Below are 23,268 nucleotides of genomic sequence, written 5' to 3'. Positions count from 1 at the left end.
GAAACGAGAGCAGTTATATTGTGATGGGCAGGTCAGAAAACAGGAAAAGGCGGAAGAACAAAGAAAATGCGATCATAAGCAGAGAACAGCTGATGATCAGGATAGAATAGAACAAAGGAGAATAGAAGAAGAACAACAAAAAATACAGGAGGGGAGAATAAAAAGATGAAAATATGAGGAAATGCGAAGGGCAAATGAACGAAGAGATGCGAGGAAACAAGAAGAAGATAGGGTTAGAGAAGAAGCGAGAAAGTACTGTTATCATGCGGTAAACTTTGCTCTGGTTCGAGGTCCTTGTCTCAGCTGAAAGGACTTTCAGGAGTGGGATCCACTCTCTGTTTTCAAGAAAGATGCCCACAAAGTTTCAGATGAAACCGCGCTCTGGAAGTTTGAGAAACATGAAGGTGTCTCACCCGCTGGTCCCCGGGGATCTGTCATCCAGGTGGCCAGGACACGGCCATCGCTTTTGGATCCAGTTCCTAAGGGGTGGACCAGTGCGGGAGGATCACATGGATGGGGAGACTTCAGGGAGTGGAAGTGGGACACCGGATGGTGAGACGCGGTATCCCCTTCCCTGTAACACCTTTACCCCATCCTACCAGGTAGGATACGTAGGGACTCAACCCCCCCTTTTCCGACACAAACACTTTCCTACGGACAACCCACTGTGAGCGAAAACAGACTAACACCCAAGCCATATACCTGACATGTCCCAATACAGGCAGTGTCAGGCAATTACTGATCATTACACACACCTGACTTCCATCACACTTCCCCACACGGATAAAAGGCGGAATATGAAAGCACACTCTGAGCGAGGCAACGCACACAAGGAAGCAGCAGTTCCAAGATGGCAGTTTGATACGAGGCAGAAGATGGAAAGACCGAAGTGTATTGCAAGGAGGGAAGTACCCTTGACCTTTTCACTGAAAAGCCACATCTTTCATAAACCTTTGAGAATAGGAAACGCAAGAACTGCAATTAAAGCTGAAAATTCCTGCATTGTGTGTCAGAGGTAACCGGGGCTCTCCTGCATCGATAGTCAAGGCGGGGAGAAGCGTTTGCCGCCATGGTACTGTCCTTGGCTCCTACAACAAAGCAGCACCAGTTAAGTCAGCACAGCTGGTGAGTTGGGGAGACTGGGACCAGACCGGTCTGTGTGGAAACCAAGGTTGCAAGCGGCTACATTGTATAAAGAAGATTATTAAAACAGCAGATGAATGAATGAACTTTGAAGCAAAGATGCGATACCGTAGACAGAGTTGTCCGGCATCACGTGTGTGCTCATTCGAAAGTCTCTGTTATGTATCCAACCGAAAGGGTGCGACCGTTAAAAGAAAGAGAATTCTGAAATCGGAGTGGTCCTGCAACGGGTCAAGCCAAACCCTGTGCGCATTAGAAAGTCTTCGATACTTGATGTAAAATTGACATTGGTCTGAGCCCGGCTGAGGGAGACTAATTTGGATGAAGGGATCTGAGCCCGGCTGATAGGGATTCAGGGTGAACTGTGAGTCACCTGAAAAAGAATAACCTACAAACATTGTGTGATAAAGTGAAAGATGAAAGACAGGCTCGAGCCCGGCAGAGGGAAGCCTGTGCAGAACTTTATGCAAAAAGAATCTGAGCCCGGATTACGGGGATCCAGGGTGGAGAGTGACTCCCCCGATGTGAATACTTGTGAAAATCTAAAGAGGAAAATAACTTGTTGTTTATTTGGTTGCATCAGGCACTTTGAGTGAAGTGACTTTGAGAAGCGAGGAGACTTACACTCCGAAGACCCTGATGCTGATGATTGAACTGTAACCTCATGCTAAACAAGCCAGAGGCTGCGCACCGCTCGAGTGAACCACCTTACCCCGTGCTGAAAACATAGGGAGGCCAACGGCCTAAAAACCTGACATGTTATTTTTAAATACTTCTTTCTTTTTCATAGCAATATTTCCCACAATATTTGTATTTAGATGTAAGGATTGGCAATTGTTTTTTTAGTATACGCCCTTTTACTTTGACAAGACACTACCAGGACTGCATTATTATTTTTTGATGATTGTAGCTTGCTCCCATCTGTAGATTTAGGTTTAGATAGGCATTTATCACACCCTTATGTGAAGTTCAATAAACACCCTTGAACTGTGGTCACTTGTGTCTATCTTACTGTTGATTCCATGCCTTCCTTACAGTAGACATTGCACCACAAAATGGCCCAGGACCCGGGCTATAGATTTCGCAGCTCTTTCAAGGAGGGCGCACAATACAGTCTGTCTTGGTATTAGTTAGGCCCTCACCAGTCCAAAGGAAGAAGTGGTCCTCTTTGGAGCTTCCCCGTCGTACAGAAGTTGAGGTCAGGACAAAAGCAATTACTCAGACAACTCTGGTGGTCACTGGAAGTGGATGCAGATGTCCTTCTTCTTCATTGGAATCTTGGTGCCAGTGGTTTTGTTTTTTTTTTGTTCTCTAAACACATCTAGTTAATATGTCATCTTTAAAAAAACGATGTCAGTGGGGCACCTGAATTTGATATCATGGAATGTTAGTGGTATGAATAATCCTGTAAAACGTGAAGTCTATATCTTGCAATGTTGCTATGCTTCAGGAGACGTATCTCAATGATGTTGAGGCTTGTAAGCTTAGGTGGAGCTGGGTGGGACAGACATACTTTTCCACTTTCTCAGCAATTAGGGGGCTGTATCTACAGTATTTAAGAAAATGTGCCATTAAAAGTCCTCTCCAGCAACTCAGACGCAGATGATAGGATTGCTTCTGTTAGGGTTCATATCCAGTGCACTGTGATTTTGCTGTGCTGTGAACACAAAATTGCAATCGGGACTCTGTCATTTTTTTGGGGTGGGGGGATTTTAACCTAGTTATTGATCCAATGCTTGACCGCTTCAATGGTGCCAGGTCCAGGATGCCAGCGAGGAGTAAACAATCGCTTTACCACATTGTTGAACTTCACCTGTCCGACATTTGGCACCTGTAGAACCCAATGGAAAGTGATTACATCTTTCATTCAGCACGCCATGACGTCTACTCAAGTATTGATTTCTTTTTTACTTCTGGGCATGTGATGCCTAGTTGCTATGACTCAGACATTGGTCTTATTGGAGTTACTGATCATGCGTCAGTGGTGATGCACCTCTTGCTACAATACACACTAAGACTTTCTTATGGAGAATGTACATATCAGTGTTGCAGAACGATAATACAAGGGATGAGGTAGTGAAAGAACTTGAGGATTTTGTTGCGATAAATAGAACTGACAATGTCTTAATTTCTTCAGTCTGGGAGTCATTGAAATGCTATATGACGGGTGTTTTGATGTCAACGACCGATCGCTACAGGAAGGAGAAAGAGAAAGAGTTGAAGAGACTATCCATGGAGGCCAAGGTTCTTTAGTGGTGCTATTTTGAAAGTCTTGACCATGAGATATGATCTGAGCTCAGGAAGAAAAATTATGAGTTGAATAAAATCGTCTCTGCAGGGTAGATTACGTACTGTTCAGGAGTAACATCAATTATTTTCAGCAAGGAGAAAAAGCTGGGAGACTGCTTGCACAAAGGTTGAAGGTGGCAGAGGGTGAGCTGACTATCACGGTGGTGAGAGATGCCTCTGACAATTTATTGATCACTCAGAGGGACATTGATGGGGTATTCCAGGGGTTTTATGAACATTTATATCATTCTGAGACCACATGTGGGCACAACACAATTGCTTCTTTTTTTTGATCCATTTCAAATCCCTCAGCTGTCAGATGACCTTACTGATCCACTGGAAGCCCCAATATCGCTGGAAGACACTAGCACTGCAATATCAGATCTGAGAGGGAACAAAACGCCTGGTGCTGATGGGCTGCCAGCGGAATTCTGTCATATGTTGCCAGACTGTGCTCTTCAACTGCTAACTGATGTAAATATTGCATCATTCGAGAGTGGGGCTTTACCTATCTCCATGAGGCATGCTTTGGTGACTGTCTTCCTGAAGACTCTAGCACAGTGTACAAGCTATAGGCCGATAAACCTGATCAAAACTGACTGTAAACTGTTTGCAAATATATTGGCAAGGAGGTTGGAGACAGTTGTGCCTTCGCTGGTGCACGAGAATCAGGTTGGATTTGTCATGGGAAGATCTGTGGTGGAAAACATGAGGAGATTACTCCTGACCAGTAAGCTGGAGGTTCCTGTGACAGCTATCTCCCTTGATGGCCTTATCTATGTGAAAGCCTGAAAGCAATGGGGATTGGATCGGCATTCATGTGCGTTGGGTTTGCCTACTGTATGCAAGCCCTACTGCCGGTATGCCCACTAATTGCCTGGTTTTCGAGTCCTTCCATCTGAAATTGAGGACAAGACAGGGATGCCCAATTTCCCCTTTGTTGTTTATTCCTGCAATGGAACCATTGGCCATAATGTTACGGGCAAATGAAAATATTCATGCTCTTGGAAGTGGGGAGTGCTCTGGCAAGATCTGGATTTATGCAGATTATCATTTGGTGTTTGTACATGACCCTGAGTTGAGCATTGCTTACCTGGTGGATGACATATGGGGTTCTCCAAAATCTCTGGATATAAGATCAACTAGAGCAAGCCTGAGGTACTTCCTGTCACTGGATTGTGCATGTCAAAGAATGTTTGACCATCTGGAGTTTACGTGGTGTCTTGAAAGGTTGAAGTACTTGGAGATTTGGATTGGCCCGGAGGTGGAGCTGTTGCTGAGAATCAACTTTGAATGCCTGTTGACTAAGCTTAGAACTGACATAGACTGTTGGTCCTTTCTGAAAGCTTTTACTATGGGCAAGATCAATTGCATCAAAATGAACATGGTGCCTAGGGTCAATTACATTCTTTTTATGATTCCACTCAAGACGCCGAAATGCATCTTCGAGGAGCTCGACGTGCTTAAGCAGAAATTCTTGTGTAATTTCAAACCACCTATGCTCGCCCTGTGGACGATGGAGCTCCCATTGAAGCATGGTGGTATGAATTTTCAAAAACTTCTCCACTACCATCTCGCTTTCACTGTGAGACATTTATGTCGCATGGTGAGGGTTGATTTGGGCTCATAATCTGCATTCAAATCCAACCGTGCGTCGCAGCTGGAACCTAGAGATTTGGCGTCCATGACCTTGAGGGGCTCTTGGTTGTTGAAACCTCTTACAGTTTTCTGGCATGCGTGCTGATGTAACATATGACGTCTAAGCAGCGACCTATTTCTAGAACCTGATGCGTCCATTTGGCTGAATCCAGTCTTGACTGTACAGCGAAAGCCCCTTTTTTGAACGTCCTGGTATCTGGGTGGGATTCGGTACATTAAAGATCTTTTTGAAGATGGAACCTGGATTCCCTTTACGCGTCTGTGCAGAGGGTTTGACTTTGAAGACAGTTATGCTGAATACAGACAGCTGAGGGGGGGGTTGTAACTGCAAAGAGTGCTAACTCACCGGCAGACCCAGACAAAGTGTTGCCTGGTCAATGCTGGAACTCAGTGCCCGGGCCGTCCATCCGGCTGCCACCTTGTACAATGTTCTTGTGTCAAATCGCAAAGAAGAGTCTGAGATTGCAAATGTCTGTGCCGGGGAACTGGGTGATCGGCCCTGGCTGCTTGCAAAGATGCTGTAACTATGTCCGCCTGATGAGTATGGATTGGGGTTTGAGGGCCTCTCAGACTAAACTACTCTACAGGACATATTGGACCCCAGAATGAATATCTAAGAGAGGCCTTCTGGAGAGTGATCAATGTTGGAAATGTAAGCAGGAAAGGGGTCCATTGAGCCACCTCCTCTGCTTTTGCAACAAGACAAGAGACTTTTGGGAAGGAGTCTGTGGGGGAATGGGCCTGTTGTTGCGGTGTACAATTACCAGAAGGGATTCACTTTTGATTCTTGCCGTTGTCGCCAGGTTGACGGATCTGTCATTTGCAAACTAAATCTGGCTGCTGTTAAGTTGCATGCTTTCGGAGAACATTGTCCTGCGTGTGTGGAAATCCTCCAATTCCTTTTGTATTGATAAATGGGTTGAGGAATTGTTAACTTTGTCCATGTATGAAAGGGCCACCTTCAAACACAGAGGGGAATCTGATAAATTCAATGACATTTGGGGACTGTTACTGGATGTGTATGGCTAATGTGCTTACAGGATAAGTGATTTGTAATAATGTCTTTTATGTGAATTTGTTTCCCTGCTGGGGCGGCAGTTCAGGTCCTGCTAGTATTATCTGCGTGTTTTCATGTTACACTAGGTTTTTTTTATTTAGTCTTTTTTCTCTTTTCTTTTATCTTTCCATCATACGGTTATTCTACTTTCAGTAACTTGATTGGGGTATGTATTGCTCTGTCACCTGATTGTACTGTTTCCACCGTTTATGTTTTCATTGTATTATTTATGCTCCATCTTGCCTTTGTGTTATTGGATTTTAAAATATTTTTTTTAACTCCAGTGGTCGACTTTGAGTTTCAGCTCCAGGGCCCTCAGATTTATCCTGGAACACTGACTGAGTCCACCAATTCCCACTCATTGACCATTCAATCTTGCGGGGTGGCTCTGCATTGGGGACAGCCGCCTCCCAGTGCAAACTGGTTCCAGGCAGGTACACTGCAGGACAAAGACCGGGGGAGTTTTGGTCAACTCCCGCACTTTCTGTCCTCTCAGGCTCCTGTCCTCTCAGGCACCGAGACAGTCTTTGCGGGCTTTCCGAGGTACTCCCGTCAAAGACAAAAAACCCATCAAGACCTCCCCCACCCAGCTAGGTAGAAGAAGGCTCGAGAAAGGACAAGTCATCGAGAACATGGCTTAAAAAAGTATAGCCACCATTTTAGCCAAATGGTGTCCCTTGTGTCCCTTACTGCAGCTTCAAAGACAGCCTGTAACAAAAGTCCACCAAAAGCTGTGTAAAAAGGTAGACTGCTACCAGTCTGTCAGATGATCTTATTACAGTAACCAAAAAGTTACTGAGAGGCGAGAAAAGGGAGACATTGTTTCCCTTCAGTACTCCACTTAAGGTGGGGTCTGGTGATCTTGCAAAATAGTGTTCCCCTGCCCGGGCAACATTGTGTTATCACAGGTAAAATAAAAATGGAAGGTCTAGGAACTCCCACCAACACTGCCTTAACATTACATTAGAAAGTTCTTTATCAGATTTGTTACATAACATGCACTTACGACAAACTCCATTATTCCACTTATGTGAAAGTACTGCAGTGGGCAGAATTCCAAGACGGAGCTTAAGGTACAAATATTTTTCTTGTTTGGGAGAGATATAATTCAAGTAATCTTCACAGCCTTTGTGGTTTTTAATAGCAAGATATCAGGCCAGGGATTCAGAGGCCTGAGATTTCAGCACTATGTCACCAGCCACCTTGGCCAACATATCCCTCTTTACCTCTATTTTAGAATCAGGAAGCAGGGCAGACAGGTTGGACCAATAATCCGCAAGCCCCATGCTTCCCAGTGAGTTTCTGAAATGTGTAGCTCATTTCAAGGAAGTACTCCCTTGCTGGGAAAGAACATCCAACAGAACCTCTCTGTATTTGGAGCGGTTTTTGTTTGTCCATAGGGGAACCCAATAAAGCACCGGTCACGACTGGCAGATCGATTCGATCCCCTGCATACCAGTCTCTAGGAGGACGGCATATTTGGGGCACTGTTGGGCAACCCAAGTATATTTGTAAGATATTTATTCTCCATCACCGCTAAAGTTTGAGGGTACATCTGACCCCACAACTCTGCCCCGTAAAGTATGGCTTGTTTCGCCTGCGCTCTGTATGCCCCCAAGGACACACAAACCATCCCGTTGCCATGCTCATTGGTAAACCTGGCGAGGACACCACCATCCCTAGCCAGCGTTAACTTGGCCTTCTCAAGGTGTGAAGACCAGCAACAAGACGCCATGACTCTCACCCCCAGGTAGAGAGTTGCTCAATTTCCCCCTCATCCAAGACCAGCCTGATATCCCTTTGCTTTCTCCTTACATTGGTGTGGAAGATCATGGCTTTGTTTAGCTGATATTAAGTGACAGCCCATTCCTCTTGCAGAAGTCCACAAAAATGTCTAGCTGCTTGCCGGCACCAAGGGGTGTCAGCAGTGGTCGAAGTGTAAAGACCGGTAGGGGGTGTCTGTACTTCCGCTCTCTATATGGTAGAGGAGAGGCACAGCGGACCCCAGCCAAGATTCTCTATTATTGGTACGTGGTCGAGCAATCAAGGCCTAGCTTCTCAGGAGGTAATGCGGGCTGGTTCTTAAGTACAGTGTAGTTCCCGAACCCCCACAAAGGAATGTCCACACACTGTATTACTGAAAACACAGTCTTTATATGATTAATATTCAAAGGTATGTACACGATCACAATAACGCACTTTGTATTTGGAAGTCAATAATGATAAATATATACACGTCTAGAGTGGTACCACTAATGTTATCAAATCTCATTAAAGTGCATCAACTGTACAGTTAAAATGTCACACAGATCAATAACGAGTAAAGCAACAATAGAGATAGGAAGGAACGCAAGATGGTTGAAACAATAGGCAGAATACTGACCCCTACCACTAGGCACAGTTCTGTGTGGAGATCCCCCCACCTGGGCAACCTGTAAATAAAGATATATAGCACAAGCCCAGTCCATATATTGTTTGATAGTCTTACTTCTTCCTATTAAGGTTTTACCCCCCCCAATGTACCTGGTGGAGTAGAGTTCTCCGACGATGCACCGACCGATCCTTCTTGAGTGCCTCCCTTTCAGGCAGGAGCCACGGATCGCCGAGAGGTGTCGGGGAACTTGGCATTCGGTGTCGGGGAATCGACGGCCCTTCTTGAGTGCCCTCCCTTTAAGGCAGGAGTCACGGGTCGTCGAACGTCCGACGGTGAACAGGGTGAACTATGGCAGGGAAGTGGCAGCTTCCTTCCTAGCGGTGCTCGTCGACGACAGAGCGTTGGCGTCCTGCAAGGAAGAGCCGTCCGGGGCACCTCGGTGACAATAGTTCTGGACCGCAAAGAGATGATGAAGAAATGTGGCCCAGCAGGGGCGTCGAGTCGTCGGCGTCTCTGCGGCCTTTAGGTGGAGGGAAACCCACCGGTGGACGCTCCTCGGCGTGTCGACGGTCGGGCCTTCTCCAGCGGGAGACAAGCGGGTGACGATGCAGACGAGAGCGTCCGATGATTAATGGAAGTTCTTAGGCAAACGGGAGCACGGCGGCTCCGGTCGGCGACGGCGGTCGGCGACAGTGGCGGACAACAGTCAGAGTGCTTCTCCTTGGAGTTCCGCAGCAGTCCCCGTATCGGGTCGGCAGCCTGTCGTAGGTCTGTCTACCAGGGAGAGTTGGCAAAGATCAGCTGTGCACGATGGTCCCTCGTAGCTCGGGAAGAGGGCGCCTTACCAGGTCCTCTCTGGGTCAGTCCTTGGAGGCACAGCAGCTTTCAGATTGTGAAGGAGAGCAACAGCAATTCTTCTCATCCAGCAGGGCTTCAAGGTCAAGCGTCAGTTAATCCAGTTACTCGTCGTAGTGGACTTCAGCTTCTGAACACGATTCCTAGCAGTGAGAGGTCCCCAGATATACTGTTGATCTCCCATTCATTCCGCTGGGTCACACTCAAGCATCCAATCACGACTATGGGCATTCATGCAGGCAGGCAGCCAATCAGGCACACGAGGTATTCAGGCCATTCACTTCTCTCCAGACACTCACAACAAGTAATGTGTATTGGGACAAGTACCGAGCCATTCAACACTCCAAGCTGCATTCATGCCGGTTTCGGGCAGGGTTGTCTCAGTCATTGTGTCAGCCACCAGATACTAGACACCCACAACACAGAATGCATATTCGTCACACACTCTATTCACCCAGGTCCCACCCACAGGAGGTACCCACAACATACATCACCGGGAAGGCTCCGGCTAGTCTGACTGGGCCTTCACAACAACACCATATATGGCACTTCCATCCAACAGCCAGTCGGGGGGAAGGGACAGAGTCAGGGCTTCCCAGGACTTTGGGAAAACAAGGTAATGGGTAAAAGAAAGCAAGAGGCCACCGGGGCCATCTTGTTTTCCATCAGGGATCAACTGATCCCAATGGCAGGGCCGGTATCCCAAAATGGAGGCTACTCCGTGCACCTGTCAAATTCAGCATGGAGCTGCCACCAGCCCATACCCTGCTCTGTGGGCCACCCACAGTTGCCCAAAAACATACACTAGGGGCACAGGGTTGTACCCCCACCCATGGGTTCCATAAGGGTATCCCATGGGTCCGTTCACCAAACCAAAAGAAAAAGAGCTGCACCGCCAGGAGTCCCACATGAACTCCTGCGCGGGAAACACGACAGAACACACGATAAAAAGCAGTAAAGGACAAGGATACGGAGGCCCTGTCCCTCCGATGCATTTCTAGCATCACAGAAGTGTACGAAAAGAAGTAGTGGAACTATGTTCCCTGCTGGCCTGCACCCATTTCCCACAAACCCCATCCCCACGCCACCACACAAAGACAATACAAACTCCCAAACACATGCACCTTCTTTTTAAGGGAACGTTCAGTGTAGTGCAGTGAAAGTGCAAGTTTCAACTTCTTCCTGCTTTTTTATTTTAAAATGAAACCCTTCCAGAACGATTTATTTTTAAAATAAAAGTATAGGAGCTGTAAAACTTAATTTAAAAAAGTAGAGGAGCACCGCTCCCAACCGCTTCCGCTCACTTCGTCCACTGGGTGTCAGGGATAAGAGCAACGTATCATCCGCAATTATGATTAATTATTCCACAGTAGAGATATCTGTTCTCACACAGCAATCGACCAACCAGCTTGAATCACAACTTGTCTGCAAAGTGTGGACCTGCAAGCAATCCTTCTCTTGTCATTCACCCATCCTCTGGAACTTGATCACGTTATCAGCTCGGAATGCCCCCACAATTCTCCAATTTCGCAAATCTCTCAAAATATGGCTTTTTCATCACCTGACCAAACACTAATCCCTATGGACGCACCTACCGACACACAGACATAAAGTCATAGTACTGGGCTACTGTAAAAAGATGCCAGCCCATTACGCTGGCTAACCATGCTCTGTACAGTGCTCCACTGCTCTCGATCTAGGTATGCGCTTTAAACAATTAAAATAAAATTGTAAAACCTAAAAGAACTTTTGATGTATTTTTATCACCAGGTTCCACCTTACTAAAAACTGTTCAATACAAACGAATATTTTGAAATATATTGCAGAATGTTGACTATAGTGAAAAATCTGGTATGGCTAGTTTATCTGTTTTATTCTTCCCAACATGGCAGAATATCCCTACTCTAACGATAAAAAAAAGCACATTATCATTAGGCCAAAACAAGAAATTAAGACATTCGGGTGGGCTAGTCCTCTGCTCCTTTGCAGCCAAGAAGACGGCAACCACGGCCAGCTTTGCTACTGAGTCAGGGAGTGACTGCCCAGCACAACCATGGCTGCCTTGTCACCAGGGCAGGACGTGACTCGGGCAGCTCGAGGCAGACTTGTTGCCACGTGAGAGAAGGCAGCAGAGCCAGGCGAAGTGCATCATTGACGGCAAGAGCGCAAGGCAGCAAAGCCTAAAGAGGCTGCAAGGGTAAATATCTTTAATGACATACTTACACACAGAAGTGTCATCTATCTCATTGTACCGTGTGGCGCCGACAGATGGAATGACAGCAATGCCTCGGATGTGAGGAGAATTTAGACAGACTGAATCAGCGCCTTTGCACCTCGTTGAGAGCAGCTATGGACCTGTGGTGGGCGAGGGATGATCCTGACATGACCTAGCAGATATTCAGGCAAAACGGCTGATCTGCCACCTCTACCTTACATACAAACAGGGGAGTTGCTAGGTCTGGAAAAGACCCGGGGCTAAGCTGATGTCGGAACTGTTGGGACTGGGGGCTAGCTAGTCTTTTGGCTGTAGCTCCTGAGATTCTATCCGGGGCTACAACCAAAAGATCAGGGGCTATAGCCCCCTTAGCCCCCCCCTAGCAACGCCCCTGCATACAAATGCCCTTTGCTGAGTGCCCTCTTTTGACTCCTCGCCACATTTCCCAGTAAACCTAGCAAAGCATGCATATTGACCGTCTGCACAGAGCCCAGCACAATCACAGTTTTCTCTGGAGCCAATGCCCGTCGTTTACCAACCTCAACATAAAGCCCTGAAACAAGCCTGAAATGCACCTGCCACCTCCTCTTTGCAAACAAGATATCGTCCTTGAAACCGGGGAACGTATCACCCCGAAACGCATGTCATCCCGAATATGCAGGGGAACGCATGTCACCCCGAATCTGCAGCCCCAGCAGCCAGAAATCAGCTGTAAAAACCAAAAGGCTTCTTTCACACCAAACTTAGCCATTTCTGTAGCCGGCCCACAACTGTGCACCATGCCCACTGCTTGATCTATCGTGTTGTATGCCCCCGACAGTCAGCTTGTGCTATCCTGTTACTGTCTGCACTTCTGGCCAAGAGAAGTGGTGTATCAGCTTAAACTCACTGGGCCCGATTCATGGAATATTTGCCCGGTTCAAAGTGAATTTACACGGCTAAAATGTGACTTTGCACTGCTAAAAAGTGGTTTTGCACTGCCCACACAAACGCTGATTCATGGAACTGTGCAAAGTGTATTTTTGCTGTGCAAAGTCACTTTTTAGCCCTGCAAATTAACTTTGAAACGGGCAAATGAACTGCAGAAATGGCTATGCGCTGACTTGGGGTTTGTGTCGGCACTGCAAAATCACTTTTTAGCAGTGCAAAGTCACTTTTCAGCAGTGAAAATTCACTTTGAACCTGGCAAATATTCCATGAATCAATATTCCATGAATTGGGCCCACTGTGTCCTTTTTTGGCTACCATCTGTGTTCAAATGGGTAAGTCGTAAGCAGGCCCACTTTCCGACCCACTTGCATTTTTACACTAACCACGTCTCAATTCTCTTTGCAGGAACTCTGGTGCAATCGTTTTAACCAATATTATTAAGCAAATATGTTTTCGAGTGCGTTCTTGTCAAACAATTTTACCGAAAAAGACCCCCTTGGCTAGTACGTAAACAGTGTTTTCTGGATAGTAACGGATTGCACTGTGTGATTGTGGGCCACTTTTTTCATTGGTACATGCACGGCACGCAGCGCCAGTATCCCAAACGGAATCTTCCGAAAATCCTTGCCCAGCATGTCTTCCTAGTCCTGGTAAAACTCCAATCGCCCCCACCCCCGCAGCATCTCTGCCTGTGCCCTTCCCAAAATTCACCCCTGACATCCCTACCTCTCCCACTGTGAAGAAAACACTATTGGCCTCACTGTGAAGAAAACACTATTGGCCACATCACGAGTTGGGCGGTAACAGCGGCGCTATTAGCGCCGGCGTTAATAGCCCTACCGCCAAACCCCCTGGCGCTAATAGCGCCGGATTACGGGTTTTGGTGGAACGGGTATTGCCCATTCCCTACTGAGCCCATTCGGGAATTCCCCATTCTCCATTGGGCTCAATGGGGAATTTTCGCGCTCTTACCGCCGGCGGATTTCCCGCCGGCGGTATGAGCGAGAAATTTCGGCGGATTTCCCCCCAGCTCAGAGCTGGGGGGAAATCTGCCAAACCCGTGATTTGGCGGACCCTTAAATGCAGCGGTAATAGCGCTAGCGCAGCATTTAAAGGTTACCGCCAAACTCGTGATGAGGCCCTATGTAACCAGGTGCCGTCCCCTGCAGGTGTTACACTCATGCTGGAACTTGTTGTATGATGCACGTAAATGGCTTTATTATGAGTCTGGCAGAACTAAGTTTCCTGGGGAGGCTGCTCCCTTGGCCCCATCCCACCCTCTCTTGGGTGGGATGCCCTTGTAAGGGCCAGTAAGGGAGCAGAAAGCTGCTAGCCGTATGTAACCCTATGGCGCCAGTCGATTGGGTGTCCTACCCTGTAATTACAGATCGGGTTGGTTGGGCAGCTGCAAAAAAATCAATATCAAGATTTGTAACCGTCATCTTCTTTGGGACATTACTTGGTAAATGGGAATAGTTTTAAGGAACAAGTTCAAGTGGCATTATTCAATATGGGAAAAGCATGAACAAAATGAAAGTGATGGTCAGGCAATATAGTCAAATGGTTGTGATTGTTCCCCAAACGTATTATTTGCCAACAAATGGGGTTGGCCACTCCAAAATCAGAACAGGTGAAACCCTATTGGCATGCTCGTGGTTTAGAATACTAAAATAAGAATATTGAAGCACGTTTCCATTTGCTACAAAAGGTCTCTCGAAATTCCAAGGGAATTTAATTGAAAGGAAAGTGTAGGTGGAAGCTGTCACTGCATAACATACATAGAACTTATGCTTCCAAAAATGCATCATGCATGTCGTGGAATCACTTTTTCCCAATATCTTAGGAACATGTGGAGTCATTTTGTCTATTTCAGTGAGATTTGAGAAATGTGTGTCAATTTTGCATGTTTCGAGAAATGTTTACCTACATCACAAAGATTGGTGGTCATTGGTATCTGTTTCACTGAGCTGTGGGGAAATCTCTTGATTCAAGATTCAGATGACCAGTTTTTAAATTATTTCTACTGGCTCCAGTTGCAGCGTGTAGGTTTTTGGACACTGGGCTACATGCAGCCAGCAAAATACACAGCAAAACACACAAGGGAATTGCTACCAACTGAAACCAAAAGAGTCATTAAATACAATAAAGAGCATTACTGTGTTGTCCCTTTTCCTCCTCCCTGCACAACCCTTTATTAAAGGAACCATGTTCCTATATTTTCCCCCGCCCCATGTATTGCTAAAGGTATAAATCTCTCAGAATCTCAGAATCCCCCAGTTAAAAAATGTTCTGTCCTCCAGATAGGGACCAAGGGAGCAGCGGGGCTGCCGACATACATATGACTGCCGTATTGCAGTGCTTAAGGAGCAGCTAGAGAAAGATTCCCTTCTAGAAACATCTCCTGCATGTTGAGTGTAGTGTTGGAAGGTTGGAATATAGCTTCTGAGAGCGTGCGGGGTGGGCACGTATCCATCAGCAGCTCATGGTTTGGAGACAGGACACCGATATGGATCTATGTCACCAATGACTGACACCTTTCAGCTGACTGCATGAAAATAGAGTCTGACTCTGTTATCAAAGTACACATAATTATTCCCACGTCTCTGCCCTGGAGAAACACAGAGATACATGGGTGTGACAGAATGCAATCTGCGAGCTTACCGGCGCTGTTTTTGATTTTTGCTATTTAAAATTATGGTGGTTTTCTCTTGCAGAAAGTGTGCTCGACTAAACAGAGTTCGCGTTCAAATGCTCCATTCTGGTGCTCGCTTCGGCAGCACATATACTAAAATTGGAACGATACAGAGAAGATTAGCATGGCCCCTGCGCAAGGATGACACGCAAATTCGTGAAGCGTTAAAAAAAAAAATGCTCCATTCTGAAAAGTATACTGAGCACATGTGTACTCTTCTGGGCCTTGCCTGGTGACATACATGGCAGCTGCAGCCTTGTGAATTGGCCTCATGGCAGATACAGAGTAGCATGTACCTTCAAAACACTGTCTGCTGGAATCATATTCATTCCAACAGCTATGGGCTGGCTTAAAAAAAATACTTGCGCCAGGAAAGCCCTCAGGGATCAAGGACGCAAGGTTGCGTCCAGCATTTCTGTGTTTCTCTGGCCAGGAGGGCCACCATACGCTGTGTTGGGCGAGGCCACGCCCCCTCCTGCTTTATCACTGCCAGCCACTCCCGCAGGGATGAAGCCCGCTGGGATCAAGGGCGCCGGTGTTGCGCTCTCGCAAGGTGTTCCGCGAGGGCAGAGTGAGTAGCTCCTTATCGGGTAAAAAGCCTGCATCTTGGGCCCAAGCGCTGGCTACCACATAACACTGCAAATGAGGAACATAAACTGGAAGAGCTCCACAAGGTGAGAGTGGAGACTGTTGGGCTGGGGGCTACAGTGACTGTTGTTTTGCCACTACCTTGTGAGCCGCATTAAATATCTGCCAAGAAGGCGTTGAATTCTTCTCCACCACTGCATATTTCTCACATACCCTCTCCATACAGCCCACATAGCCCATTTCTCGATAACCCTGCAAGCTTGCACAGAACCCAAACGTAAAATCTGCCCCCCTCGACACAGCATGGAGTGTGATATTTACTCTGACACTGTCTCTATTGGCAAATATTACAGTCCCATTAAATTACGGGAGAAGCTTACTTTCTAATCAAAGAAATACATCCTTTTTTGGGGTCCAATCAACATGTTTGTGCGGGTGGGGGTGTCATCAAATTCTGGAGCTCATCACGAAGGAGAAACAAATAACAGCCTGTGGGGTCCGATCATGGTATGCCCTAAAGAAAATCCTATAACCAGAAACCAAGATTATCCAATTGCAAAAGAAGGTCTGCTCATCGCCTTAAGATCCTCCACCTGCCCTGATAACAATACAGACTCCTGCAGTGGACATGGAACTCTGCCAACTCTGTCAACAACGCTGGCTGAACTTTCCCCGTATGATAAACCCTGTGCTGCTTTCCTGGTCCCCCAAACTTGACTATCCTACATCCCACTGCAGTGCTGAATACCCACAAGCTGGTGCCACGACCAGCACTGGTGGTGGCAGTTGCTAGCCCAGTCCCCCCTAAAACCTGTCCTCTCCTCTGGGCTCAGGGAGGTGGGGATGCTTGCTATCCAATACCACTCCCAAGGTGCGCTTGGTCTAATCCAAACGGACAAAATTCTGCTTACAGTAGCTGAAAAATCCTGCTCCAGGGTCCCATTTCCCCTAATGGATTTGGGGAATGACATTGGGCCTGATGATAAGCCCTTATCTACTACTAGTACCTGGAGTGAGAATATGATGAACATGTAGTCAGCGAACAGCTCTTTTCTCCGTTTAACTCCACTAAGGGGCTCCAAGCAAACAATTCAATACAGTTTAGGTCTACTTGAGCAAAAATATTGGACCTTTTCCAATTTTACCTATTTTGTGGGTCGTTTTTTTGGTCCAAAATGCAGGGGGAGGCCCCCGCAAACCATCCCACTTCCCCGCAGCTTGACCTATTCTCTTACCCCGCCCCATATATTTATTTAATTTAATTCAATCAAAGAAAACGATCAAAAACATTCTGTCAGATTGAAAAGGTCAAATGATATGATGTGATAGGTTATTTATAATGCGCTTAATACCCAGAGGTTTCTAAGCGTGGACCCGTGGATCGAACCTGTGGTGCTCCGTGTAGTCTTGCTTCCAAGACGAGCACGTTGCCCCAGTGCTATCCTCCCGAGATGTTTTTTTTTTTTTCGATCAAGTACACTAATACCATTCATCACACCAGCCCTAACCCTAACCCTGACCTCTTCCATAAGGAGGATCGCTTTGCCCAGGGATGCAATTGCAAACAAGTGCTCTTCAAACTGGTATACATCAAAAGGCTATTAGCGGTTTTGATAGAAGCCCAAGGGAAGGGAGGAGGAGGACCCGTAGAGGACTTTAAACCCAGCCCACTGGTTGTAAAGGGGCCTTACAACCCATCCCTGGAATGCCTGGAGAAGATCATTATATGTGATACAATGCTCCCTGAAGAAAAGGCTAATTCACGCACATCAGAACAAGTGAGACAATTGCAGGTCCCCATCCACTGTGAGACTTATCCACATATTCATATGACACAGGCCTGTGTCACATGAATATGTGGATAAGCAAGCAGCCCAGCAGACCATACTTAATGAAGCCAATGAGGCCCCTAATGTTAACATTATGAGCACCGAGGGGGACAATCGGGCCATAAACATAGTTGGAAACCCCAAGGCCTAAGTATATTTGAAAACAGCACACAGATTGTTCTCTAGGGAAAGTTTGATCAGTCATCAAGTCCTTGGGGCACAAGAAGGGCTACAGTATTCCTTAATGGGGTTCAGAAATTGTCCCCCAATTAGCGAGAACCAAGGAAAGCACTCTCATATAAATGCCTGCACTGGCTTCGAACCATAACGGGCTGTCCTTTTGTGTCCAGGGAAGCTATAGCAAGTTGCCATAGAGTGCGCAACGAGGGTGACAACTCCGTGATTCTGTCAAACTGAAATTCTGGGACCCAAGAGTGGCCAATGGTGGGCTGGGTAGAGCTGGGAACTTTGGCAGGACTGTAAATAGTAGGATTGTAATCAACACCTATCCTTATCTGAAATCTGTTGTCTGATTTGGAAACACCTTATACAACCCTGCTTTATCTGGTGTGCATCTAACTCCAATGGGGTTAAAATTAAATGGTAACCACTGCGGTTCTAAAACCAGGGGCTCTGGAATTGTCACATGAACACGAAAAGGAGACTTCACTACTATTGTGCCCCATAGCGACTAGCAGATCCCAGGGGTTAAAATCAATGCTACACTGATCATTTTTGTCTTTTTTTTTCTTTCTTTCTTTCTTTGTTTCTTTCTTTCTTTCTGATGTTTTGTAAAATTAAAGTAACTTTTGCTATTTTTTATTTTTATTGCAATTGGTTTAAATTAAACCTTTACAAATTCACATAAAATACACAATAAATACGCATATAGAAAAAGTAAACAAATAGACAGATAATAAGAATGTTACCAATGGGGGAAAAAACAGGATAAAAATGCACAGTATATTCAAAAGAAACAAGACCACAAAGAAATATTAAACCTAAATAGAATGTAAAAAGTATGAGGATAAAATAACCAAATTACAGATTAAACATCAAAAGACTATTTCTGGGCATTAAAACTAATATTTAAGGATAAATTAGGAAAGAATTACCCAGACTGCTGAGCCTCATACATTTACACAATTTAAAAAAAGAGAAATCCAAGAACAATGTCATATTTTCCATCACATATCATCTGCTTTAAGCATATCCTCAAGGGTTCTAAGAAAGCAGGAAACTAAATGAGAGGTAAGAATATGCAAAGGGAGGAAAAGAGAAGGCGTACCCAAGATCTTAAGGGTATTTCAAAACCATGGGTACCTAATCCTTCCTATCCTATTCCCAGGTTTACAGCACTAATCCTAAAGGTTCACTTCATCTCATCCTCATAATATTCAGACCCTTAATGAATTCCGATAAAGCAAGGCCCTCATTGACATTCTAGGTATTGAGATATCATTTCCATACCAAATCTTCACTACAACCCAAATGATAGTGCCGCAAAGCCGACAAGAGTTTAGTCCTTAGCATCGTAACTAATTTGCATTCCAATACTAGGTGTTTTATTGATTCTCATTTCGAATGACAGAACCTACAGTCCATTTCCTGAATTGTGATTTGACTCCTTCTAAGGAGTATACGCTTAGTTGGTAAAAGGTTCCACCTTAACCTATGTAGCAGTCCACGATAATATTGATTAGGGAATTGAAGCAGGATCGAGGAAAGAGAACCTCGACACTTATGCTCATGAGCAAGATGGCTCATTGAGGAATAAAAGTGGTAGGCAACTGTAGTCAGAATCCAATCATAATCCAGAAGAGACCTCTTAACTAACATTGGATTATTAACCAATACTTCAAGGTTCAAACCAATGTCAGAGAGGATAGATTCACATCTCTCCTTGAGCTCTATTAGATCTACAGAAGTGCTCACATTCCTACCCATCAGATGGTATAAAGATTCAGGAATTGGGACCATGATTTTAGCATATAGTCTCAACAGGCGCCATTGCACCCTAGACCATAAAGAAGACGCCCCAAATTCGTACCTAATTGCTGGCGTTGGCACTGCATTTGGGATGCTGATAATCCGTCTCCATATCCTACCCTCTATTCTTTCTAGGTTTTTGTTTACTATTCTGTGAGACATCAATTTGAGTCCATAGATTGTTTTAGGAACAATCTTCCCTTCGAAGAACATGATAGCTGGCTTTAATGAAAATCTGCCAAATTTGGATCTATTTTTACAATTTGGGACTATAACCATTTGGCTCGTTTGGTTCCTTTATGTGAGCCAAAGTGGAATCCCAGATATCTGAGGGTTGTTGATGTATTAACTTTAGTCCCTTCAATAGACCAATAAGATCGAGTGTTCTTCCCTCTCGATCTCATAAATGCCAGGATTTTCTTTTTGGTAGGATCGCGCCCCCATCCTCTCGCCTGCTGTGGGTGAAAGTCGCTGGTGGACGAGGAACCCGGGCGGCTGGAGGAGGGAGGGGATCACAACAGAAGGAGGCAGAGTCCTCCGAGGGCCCACACAGGAGAAAGACGGCGGGCACAGGCGAGCGGCTCTCTGTACGCCAGCACGCGGGTGGACCGTTCAGATCTCAGAACGGGGGCCGCCCTGCGACCTCCACGGCTCCACAGGCCCCACACGACTGAGGTGAGTCCGGTCGGGAGGGACCCGGGCCCCGGTCCCGCACTAGAGGAGGAGGGAGAACGGAGGGGGACGAAGCGAACCCCCAGGCAAGACCCAGCACACCATAAAGTCGGGGGACACCCCGGGAGGGGGAGACCCATATAAGGACTCCCAAAAATGTCAATATAAACAATACAAGTGGATCGAACCCAAAGACACAATTCAACGCTCACCAAAGCAGGCCAGATACCCGCATAAAGCCCATCAAGGGAGGCAGATCCACCATTGGGAGAGGAGTGAACGGGATATACGAGTGAAGGAGACCGAGAAGGGGTTCCATCCGCCCCCAACGCCCCCCTGGATAACGCAGACACACCCCACTGAAAGAAACGAGCAGGAGTAGCCCAAGCACCGTACACGGGAACCGCACGGGGAGACAAGGCCGCTCCCGCAATATCAGACACTACTACCCCAGACTCGTTAGGGGATAGGAAAGAGAACATAGCCTAGAAGGAGCAAAACAGAGGAAGGCCAAACAGGTACCCCAGGACCGAGGGGGGAACCGATAAACCCAGGAACGCCCCAGAAAATCATTACAATATGTCAAGGGCCAAGGGGAAAGGCAACACCACGCAACAAACGCCACAACCCTCTAGACAAGACGCAAGCATTATACAAATGTGGTCGACTGAAGGGATGACGCAAAACAGAAATCAGTCACACGAGGACCCTCAAAAGGTGGGGGACCCGCCGGCCCACCACCAACAGCCACCCACGAGAGAAAACATGCAGACATGGTTCCAGGACCTGCAAGAAAAATGTATATCCACGGTGCAGGAACAATTCAGCTGTAACGCTCACCTGGTTCCCACGGAGGCGCTGGCGTGGTCTGGACGGCAGTGGCCTCTTCGAAGGAGATGTTCAGCACCCCGAAGATGGAGTGGGCTGGATTCCCAAATCCGGCTTGTCTGGCTCGGATGAATACCCTTCTGTGAGCGAAAAGGAAGGGTTAATACTCTGCAGGTCTTGTGTTGATCTCCCGTTCCCCTTCTCACCCTCCTTACAACCCTTCTGTAATTCCCTGTGGAGACTCACCTTAGGGATTGAAAAGGCAAGCTCTCCATCCTGCTTCTGATGCAGGGGCGCGTTGGGGTCCAGTTACGTCACTGGATAGTAAGTTCGAGTTCGCTTGTTTGTTCCGGTAAGTACCGTAAATGTTTATGGCAAGCTTGAGTCTAAACTGTTCCTCTTCTCTTTTGCAGGTAATGGAAGACTCCGGTCTGAGGGCGGTTTCCGTCGAAAACCTGTTTTCAGGTGAGTTTTGGTTTAGGCCCACTACTGTCTTTTCCTGTCTCTTTTTCCTTAGGGGCCGGAGTTCGAGAATGCCGAAGAAATGGAGCCGGTACGAAGCAGAAGCTGAGTCCGATCTGTAAGCTGGTAAGTTTAAAAAAGTTCTTTTGCTATGGTTCTTGCATTCACTAACGTGATGTTTGCTTTTTCCCCATAGGGGCCGGGGTGCTGAAATGCCCAAGGAATGGCATCGACCCGAAGGTAAGAAGAATTAGCTTGGCGGGTAAGTGCTTCTTGGTTATTTTCCCCTTCTCACCTTGCTTTCTTCTTTTCGTCTCCCCGTAGGTGCTGGAATGCTGCAGGAGATCCGGATGGGCGTCGCAGAGCGAAGGCGCCACGTGTAGGTAAGAGAAGAGCGCCGAGATGTATGCGACGCAGTGAGTTTTTAAAATGATGTCTTTTTGCAGGAATGTTGGCGCGCTGAATCCGGAATGCAGCTTTAACAGGTAAGGTTTGTTTTCACCTGTTTCTTCTTCCCTTTTCTATCCTTAGGTGTTTCCAAGATGCTGGCAGGCGTGGTCGAGGACTGGAGCAGGAGCAGGCACGGTGAGCGTCCAGCTGCTAAGAGCAGAACAACGCAAAGCGTGGTTTGCTGTCTGGGCGTGGCTTAAATAGCCTTTCAAGTAGTCCCAGGTATGTATCCTTCCACTGAAGGTATGTATCCTGCCACCAGCCACACCCGTGTGGTTAAGTAGTTCCTTTTTCATCTGGAAGTTGTAGAATGATCTGCCAGGTAAGGAAATTGCAGCATGGTCTGCCAGGTAAGTTTTCACCAAACACTATTCCTTCATATCTTGTATGAGCCTGGCGCCGATGGTGCCAGGACTGTTATCCCTTATGAGCCTGACGCCAACGGCGCCAGGACTGAGTCCAAAGAGCCCCTATCTGGGGTGGCTGGGACTTCCCTAGTATACATGTTGCCTGCCTCTGAGGGTGCCGGGCCCTGTCTGGCTCCTTGGAGGTAGGCATCATGACATCAGCACGATGAAGGACGACATGAAGCAGGCGGTTCAGGATATGAGAATCGGCATGGCCAAACTAGAGGAAAGAACGGACATAATGGAGAGATCAATCCAACAGGTTGAGGAAGAAACGACACAACTCAGTGAAACTCAGGAACACCTAGTAAGACTTACCCACAACCTGGAAATCCAGTGCGAAGACCTGGAGAATCGTTCCAGACGATCCAACATTGGCATTAAAAATATGGCAGAGACCGTCCTAAATAAAGACCTGAAGCTCGCAGTGATGGAAGTCTTCAGAGATGTCCTGGGTGCTCAGGAGAAGGAGGAAATTGGAATAGACAGAGTCCACAGGGTAGGGCCGAAAAGGTCAGGAGCACCAGGAGAAAGACCAAGGGACGTCCTGGCGGCACTGTCATCATACCCACAGAAAGAACAGATATTGAGGAGGGCAAGAGAAATGGAGCACATCAGGATGAATGGGCAAGATATACAACTGTATCAGGACCTCGCCCTGGTGACACTACAAAAAAGGAGAGCTAGTCAAGGCGCTAGTAGCAAAACAAATCCGTTACAAGTAGACCTTTCCCTTTGGGCTGTTATTCACCTGGGAAGGAAAGCAAAGAAGAGCTACCACGTACGAAGAAGGCCTTAGCATGATGGGTTTGCAGGAAGAGGAGGCGGA

At 46.7% G+C, this 23,268-nt stretch overlaps 1 non-coding gene across 1 annotated transcript; it reads left to right on the top strand.

Annotated features, from left to right (window-relative positions):
- Positions 1–15,283: 15,283 nt before the first annotated feature.
- Positions 15,284–15,390, top strand: LOC138560848 (U6 spliceosomal RNA). Its single transcript, XR_011299308.1, has one exon. It is a non-coding gene; the product is annotated as a U6 spliceosomal RNA (small nuclear RNA).
- The last annotated feature ends 7,878 nt before the right edge of the window (positions 15,391–23,268 follow it).

This window comes from Ambystoma mexicanum, unplaced genomic scaffold (genome assembly GCF_040938575.1).
Source record: "Ambystoma mexicanum isolate Mex_15411 unplaced genomic scaffold, UKY_AmexF1_1 Mex_scaf5, whole genome shotgun sequence".
NCBI lineage: Eukaryota > Metazoa > Chordata > Amphibia > Caudata > Ambystomatidae > Ambystoma > Ambystoma mexicanum.
This window is presented reverse-complemented; position numbering and strand designations above follow the sequence as displayed.